Genomic DNA, 7,696 nt, shown 5'->3' with positions numbered 1-7,696 from the left:
TTTGCAGTAATTAGATCAGACTACAATCAAAGACCCGTTCAGAAATTTATCTCTGTCCAGTTGAAGTATTCTAGGAGGTTGGTATTAATGACATGTACATGTCCAGGAGGAAATTAAGCTGTGATATGTATACATACAATATTATCAGACAGGTACAGTTTTCCCAAATAAACTGTCATGGCCTTCACCTTACTTTCTCATTTGTGAATTTTTGGGGTGGGGGGAAAGTAGAGGTGCTAATTGGTTAACCTTGATGTACCAAAAAAGCTTCACTGGAGTCCTGAATCTGAATTGTTGCAGAGTTCAGAAAGGTTCAAAACTGCATCATTGTTAGCATCTTCCTTTTTCCTCACTCATTATAGAGTTGGAGTTAGACTGATACAGGGAGCCTGAACTCTATTAATGATTACTGCACTATGTGAGAACAATGGTTTCAATTTTATTTGGAATAAGTATGACATTGACCACTCATGATTGACAGACTGGTGGATGGTGTGGTCTGAGATCTGAATGTACTCTACAGTAAAGTAAATGTATATTGTGTGGGACTTCTGAAGCATCAAAGGAAATCTAACTGAATCCTTTCAAATAAATAAATGTGGAGGAAAGCAAATTAGGTCTATAGCATAATGTTAAATGCCTGTGTTTTATTCCATTCCTGTAATTTGGTTTTGATGCATCGCAATTTTTGCATCGACAAGTAGTATCTGGTGTACTTGTGGCAGGTTAGAGAGGTTGAATTGAAAGCTGCAAGAAGATCCATTGTTGAAGTGCTGAAATCAGTGAAGACTGGAATGAACCCATCAGGGGAGTGTTACCTACTTAGAATAACCAGCAAGTGGAGTGTGAATAGTGTTTCTATTCAAATTATAGGGTTTACATTTAGAAATTAACAACCTGCTGAAATTATTAGATCAGTTGGTTTCCTAGTCCTTTAATTGTCTGATACTTGCAGAGAAGACAGCCACCTCTATTTATGACTTGTGCATGTTTTCTAGATTCTCTCTACCAGTTTTGAGGTCCAATGGCATGGTACACTTGATTTAAAAGTGTTGTAAGACCCATCTTAGAGAGATCAGTAGGAAAATTTTGTCGTGGTGAAACATTCAAGACAAGCACCAAAAAAAATCTGAAGAAAAAAAAATCAAAATGGAAGAATATGTTGCATGTAAAATTGGTATTTTTTTAGAAAATATTTTTAGAAAATCAACTGCCTACACTGAAAATGCCTACATTATTTGGTGAGGCACAGATATCTTTTTGGTGAATTACAAGACTGTTTGCAGTAACTTATTATTTTGCCAGACCTTCACTATTCCAGCTAACATCATCTTTGCTGGTTTATCTGCTCCAGCCTGAGTTCTTCTGGGAAACTTAAATGAAAGTTGTTCAGCTATTTCTCAGAAGGAGATCATAAAAATAAAAAGGTTTTGTCCTCTTAAATTCTCTAAACAGTTTGGCTAGAAAGCTTTAGTTCTTTCATACTTTGGAACAAGGACTTGAAACTTGGCAGACTCATTACCTTTTGCATCCTTAGATATGTCTCCTGCACTGCCTGTGAAAATTTGTCCAAATAATTCCAAGTTAAACTAAGGTTTCCCCAGGCCCTACTATGCTCAAGTTTGACAGATAAATTTTCTGTAGCTCCCCCTTGCTCCAAGCAATCTTGGTTCTAACCTCGATCAGCAGCAGCAGAGACTTACTCTGTCATTGTTTTTCCCCTCATCCAGAAGGTGCTGAACCTCCCAGACCAACCAGCAGCTGAGTGAAGAAGGTATTGGTAGGTCCTGGCATGGCTACTCCTTGAGTCTGGCCACGGGAGGAGAGAAGCAGCAGCTTGGAACACAAGTTTGAAGTTGAGCCAAGGCAGCTACAGCAAGGTGGAGGTGGGAGGTGGTCAAAGAGGAGCACGTGGGGACAAAGATCAGAAAAGGGCGAGGGCAGAAAGCCCTGTGACTACAAAAGCCTGTTCCTCTAGTCCCTGATTATACCTTGGGCTTCCAAAACATCCCTGCCTTTTGCTGTTACTAAATAACCATAATGAGCACACACTAAATGGGTAACTTAAGGTCTTCTGGAGGTGAGGATGGCAACCTTTTGTTTCTTTCACTGGAAATTACTTTTTGCTTGATGGTCAAAGATCTGATATGGCAGTTGAAAAGTTTAACTCAGTTGACGAACTGTAGATTTCAGGGCTGAAGGAGATGCCATAATGCAGGCTCTGTGAGGCAGCACTGAAGATGTCAGTACGACTCCATGTGTTCTAATATCTGTTTTTTTTCTTGGGGAGGGAAGAGGTAACCAATTTAAGCAGTCGCACACAAAAAACCTGTATTAAAGAATGCTTAGACTGATCATTCAGCGAAAGAAAAGGAAATTTCAGAATTAAAGTTGCCTGTGTAACTAACATATCAAGGCGTACCATGATACACGGTCACATAACTGGTTTTGCACCACTTCCCTGCCTGATTCAGTGCACAGGATATACAGCAGTCTCCTAGTCAACTAAGGCCCTTCAGGGAGAGTGTTGTCTGTACAATCCTTACTTCTTTTGCAGCATCAGTTGTACTCTGCACAGTGAGAAAGAAAGGCAGAGTGGTGATCAAGTAAGGGTCTCCGTCAGCCTGCAGAGTGGTGCTCAGAAAACTCGACTCTGTCCGTGCCTGTACCTGCGTTCTTCTATGCAATATAAGCCATGCAAAATAAATAATTCCTATGAAGGGTGTGCTCTCCATTTTGTGTAGGCTTGAGTTTAAACCCAGGACTTACTCTGAAAAAAATGCTGGGAATTCACAGTTTTCGCTCAAGGTAATGGACAATCTGCTTTGAATAGAAAAAATGCTACGAAATGCAAATTTGTCTGGGAAAAAAAAAAATAAGAAATTCATTTGTTTAAGTTGACCACCACAAATTAGAGGACATTTGTAATCTCTCAGCTGCCAAAGGAGAATAATAAACCCAGCTAATTTTGCTGGAATGTTGTGAATATAAACTCCTTGAAATAGAGTTTTCAGATGTTGCTTTATTAAGGTTTTGAAAAAGCCTCAAACCATCCTAAGAAAGTTAATACTTAGTCTTCAGAATGAGGTGTGAATATTATTCGGGAAGTAAGGGATGGGGCCATGTGTAGAGCAGAAAGGTGAAATAAGCCTCTAAAAGAATCTCGTTCAGGTACTGTTCATTCAGTGAACAGAAAGAGAAAGGCCTTCCTGTAACAATTGCATGTGATCCTGTCATTGGAGCCCGTTTAAATGGGTATTCACAGGAAAGATGAGTTAGTCATATGGGTTATCTTACTTCTGGCATTTCCTAAGTTTTGAGATGCTGATTTTGTAATTTCAGTAATTTCTCAGTGTAACGCAGCGCAGTATAGTATGTGCTATACATAGAAACATAAATTGAACACGAGCCGGCAGTGTGCCCAGGTGGCCAAGGCCAACAGCATCCTGGCCTGTATCAGCAATAGTGTGGCCAGCAGGAGCAGGGAGGTGATCGTGCCCCTGTACTGGGCACTGGTGAGGCTGCACCTCGAATGCTGTGTGCAGTTTTGGGCCCCTCACTGCAAGACGGACACTGAGGTGCTGGAGAGGGTACCAAAGGGGGCTACCAAGCTAGTGAAGGATTTGGAGCATGTCTCATATGAGGAGCAGCTGAGGGATCTGGGGCTGTTCAGCCTGGACAAGAGGAGGCTGAGGGAAGACCTTATTGCTGTCTACAACTATCTGAAACGAGGTTGTAGTGAGGCAGGGGTCGGTCTCTTCTCCCTAGTAACAGGTGACAGAACAAGGGGAAATGGCCTTAAGCTGCACCAGGGGAGGTTCAGGCTGGATATTAGGAAGAATTTCTTTACTGAAAGGGCTGTCAGGCATTGGAAAAGCCTGCCCAGGGAGGTGGAGGAGTCACCGTCCCTGGAGGTGTTCAAGAGACGGGTAGATGTTGTACTTAGGGACATGGTTTAGTGGTGTTGGTAGAGCTAGGACAAAGGTTGGGCTCGGTGGTCTTGAAGGTCTCTCCCAACTGAAACAGTTGATTCTATGATTCTATATACAAGTAATACTAACTTCAGCATACTTCAGACTCATGCAGTTAGCAGCAGTGCTCCAGCATGCACTGAGTTAATTTCAATACGTATGACTTTTGGATACAGTAGAACTCTTAATTTTCTAAAGTTAAAAGATGTCTCCCATACCTGTCTGATAGAGTTGCCACTTGGCAACTCCATTTGAAACTAAGCACTTAATTTGGTTCCACTTTGAAATCAAGGAGAATTTCTTTTGTTGACTCCGCTGGGAAGAGTGTCAGGCTCTGCGAGTCAAAATTACATCCCTCTGTGAATCCAGTACCCTTCAGTCCCCTCCTTTGCCGATTTACAACTGAATATAACTTACAGAATTTTGAAGTTGGCTGTTAAAAAGCTTTTTCCTGTAATTTAATAAAAATCCATTCCTGCTGTTTTAGGGAATATGACGTTATCATTTGAAATAAAGAATTGGAAGGAATGTGGTTTTTTACTGGTTTTAGTTTTAAAACGTGTTTCCAAGGAGCATGAAAACATTCTGTGAGAAGATGAAATCAGGAATTATTAATTCCATCCTTTTTCTCTTTTGATCCCTATAATTGACAGTAACAGCTGACATTTTTAATGACATAATAATGCTGTACATGAGAAGCATAACATAAATACACAAAAAATTAAAGAGCTACGTGAGGCAGTATAAAGTTTTATTTGTAGTGAGTTAGGGCCGCTATATTTCTGACAGTTGGTGCTGATTCACACCATGCTATTTTTAATTTTTTTAAATTTTAATTTAATTTACTATTTTCCTTTTGAAAAAAAGCACGAGACAGTTATTTAATTAAAAATAAAGGTAGTGAAATAATATTATAAAAGTATCCCCCCCCTTCCATTTTTAATCACTAGCTCCCAAGTAAGAGTTGCAGGAGACATTCAGTTCCTTCTCTGACCCTGAGGCGTACTCAGCTGGCACTCTGTCTTTCAGGAGGGTACCATGCCCACCACGACACCTCCAACTCTTCTTAAGGTGACTAGGGGGAAGAGCCACAAGCACCAGTTTCCATTTCTCAGACAGTTTCTGGTCTAGTTGAAAACACAGGAGCAATGTTGTAAAGCATGACTTGCAAAATAAGAAGTGTCAGAATCCTCCATCCTGGCAGGGTTCTTTGGTTTTGCTTTGCTCAGAGAAATGCAGACAAGACTACCCGAACTGTTAAATCAAAGAAATTGAGGACCATGCTGCTGATTCAATTGCTGTCTCAAGTGTGTGCCAGTTTTTGTCTATCACGGGTAGATTTCACTTCATACAATTGTAAGAAAAATAGGAAGGGTTTTTCAGAGCTTAGTAAGTGTTGCTTTCATGGTTGTTCAAGATCCGTGAAGCAAGCTGTATCAGAGGGAAAGTCACTCCTGTCAGAGTGTTGTACCAGATCTGTGTTGTGCCTGTGTGTAGCTACAGCGTGGAAATACAGTGTGTCCACTAGGTTCATGCAAACAAGACTGAACATGCTAATGAAGGATTGCTAGACAATAAGGGAAGTCTGTCTGCTCAAGCTCAATTACCTTCTTCAGCAGAGTTTTTCATTTCAAAAATTTAGCGTATGCATTTTCTTTTTCTTCTTTTCCCCTTCCCACTCTCTCCCTGGGACTCACTTGTGAATAACCGCAGGCGGTTGCTCTCAGAGAGCTTGGGCTGTTCCATAAGCAACATGCATTCACAAGCTGTGTGCCAAAAAGCATCTGGATCTCTGCTTTGATTAAGGTAAACAATGTGTCAGGGTGCCTTTAAGCTGAATTTTGAGTGGCGTGAAAGTCAGATGGAAAATTGAAGTTGTGATGATACACGTTAAACCTTGAACAAAAATGTGGCTGGTGCATCAGCCCGCAGAGGTGAGCAGCTGGAGCTGTTGTCCCATTCTGCCTGTCTTTTCATCCAGGTGCTTGTAAGCAAAGACACTTCAGTCTCCCGTGTCTTGAATAGGTAATTTTCCGTTTCCCTTGGACATCACACAAAGTGAGGAAGAAGCGTGACATAGTTCAAGAACTGATTGCTCACACTTTGAACCATAGTTAAGGAATGTGTTTAGCCAAAAGAGTTGAGCAATATGCATCCCCATGCCTGGGGGTGGGGAGGAAAGAAATTTAACTGCTCGCAGTAGTAACCAGATGAAGGGCAGACCCTGCGCCTTGGAGCATTGCTCAGTATACCAATGTGGTGAGAAAAGCCTGTCTGGAACTCGTTAGGGCAGGAGGACGGGAAGGAAGGAGGAAGCAATTGTCTCTTTCCTCACAGTCTAAGTGCAGAATTGGGAGCTGTGTGTTGACAGACACAGAAGGAAGCTGGAGGATGCTGCAGGTTTCTCTCTGGACTGCTCTGAGATCATGACTGCCCATCCAAAGGATGAAGTATCCTACAGAAGGCAGTTGTGGCCACCTTCTCTTTAAAATCCATTATTACTTGATGTAAAATACGGGAGGAACCTCTGGCAGTAAATGCTTAAAGCAACGGGCTTCAAGGTCATCTCACAACCTCCCTTGGCATTCTTCTGCACTGGGAGACAGGGAGGAGCCTGAGCTCACAGTGATCACAGACACTCACTCCTGGGATATATGCACATGAACCTCTGAGGACAAAGGACCTGGGATTCCCCTCCGCATGGGTGAAGCTGCTTCACTGCTATCCAGCACAGTGTGCAAGAGGCAGTGGCAGTCCCACCACCATCTGTCAGGGCTGAGCTTTACCATCTTCTTCAGGAGGACACACGGAATGTGCTTACCCTCCAAAGAGGACTCTGAGCTGTAGGCCCCCAGCTTAGAAACACATTCATCTGAAGCTGTGTAGGAAAGACATAGGCTCCCAAGGGGGCTGTGCTACCCATGACCCCAGTGCTCATTCCTTCACTGGCTGCTTCTTGATGTCCTTTTGCTTGTCTCTCTGGGAACTGTATATGCAAACTGTGCAGGGAGCCAAGTCACCCAACACAGAAGTCCCCTCTGTGAGCCAGGCCCCTTAAACTAGGCTTACAGGATCTGCATTCCTTATAGGCTCTAGCCTTAAAGAGTTGTCTACTTGAAGAGTCAGGAAAATTTGTCCGAATTAGATCTAAAGCAGATTAGCCAAACCATGTTAAAGCCTTGTGTTCATGTACTCATTCAGGATTCATGTTATTTCCATTTAGCTTAATTTACCCAGCTAATGAATTAAAGCAAATCAAATTAAGTTTACTTTAATTCTGAACAAGAATGCCCATTGTTTGCATAGGAAGTTACGCAGCTCTAGTAACCTAAACTCCCATACACAGCTGACACATGAAAACCGGTCTGAAAATTCCTGCACAGAAAAGCTCCTAAATAATTATATACATTCTGGGATTTACATAAAATCTGAACACCTTTTCCCACTCATCTTTTCTAAACTGGGATTGGAAGCTAACATTGCCCTAGTCCAGGTCAGACTCCAAATAGGATCTATAGCTGCCTATCTACAGGAATACCAAAACCAGGAATGGTGGGGGCAGAAAAAAAGTGTAGCTGTCACTCAGTACATGATCTTTAAATCTTCATGGTCCTCAGCATTGCTGTGAATACATTATGTTGTGACATGCTTTCTGTCCTTCCCACCATACCATGCCATATTTCTGCTAACAACCCTCTGCTGAACTGCATTCCCACAGAGCAGTC

Source organism: Leptosomus discolor, chromosome Z (assembly GCF_034619465.1).
Source record: "Leptosomus discolor isolate bLepDis1 chromosome Z, bLepDis1.hap2, whole genome shotgun sequence".
In the NCBI taxonomy this organism is placed as follows: domain Eukaryota; kingdom Metazoa; phylum Chordata; class Aves; order Leptosomiformes; family Leptosomidae; genus Leptosomus; species Leptosomus discolor.
Note: the sequence above shows the minus strand (reverse complement) of the source record.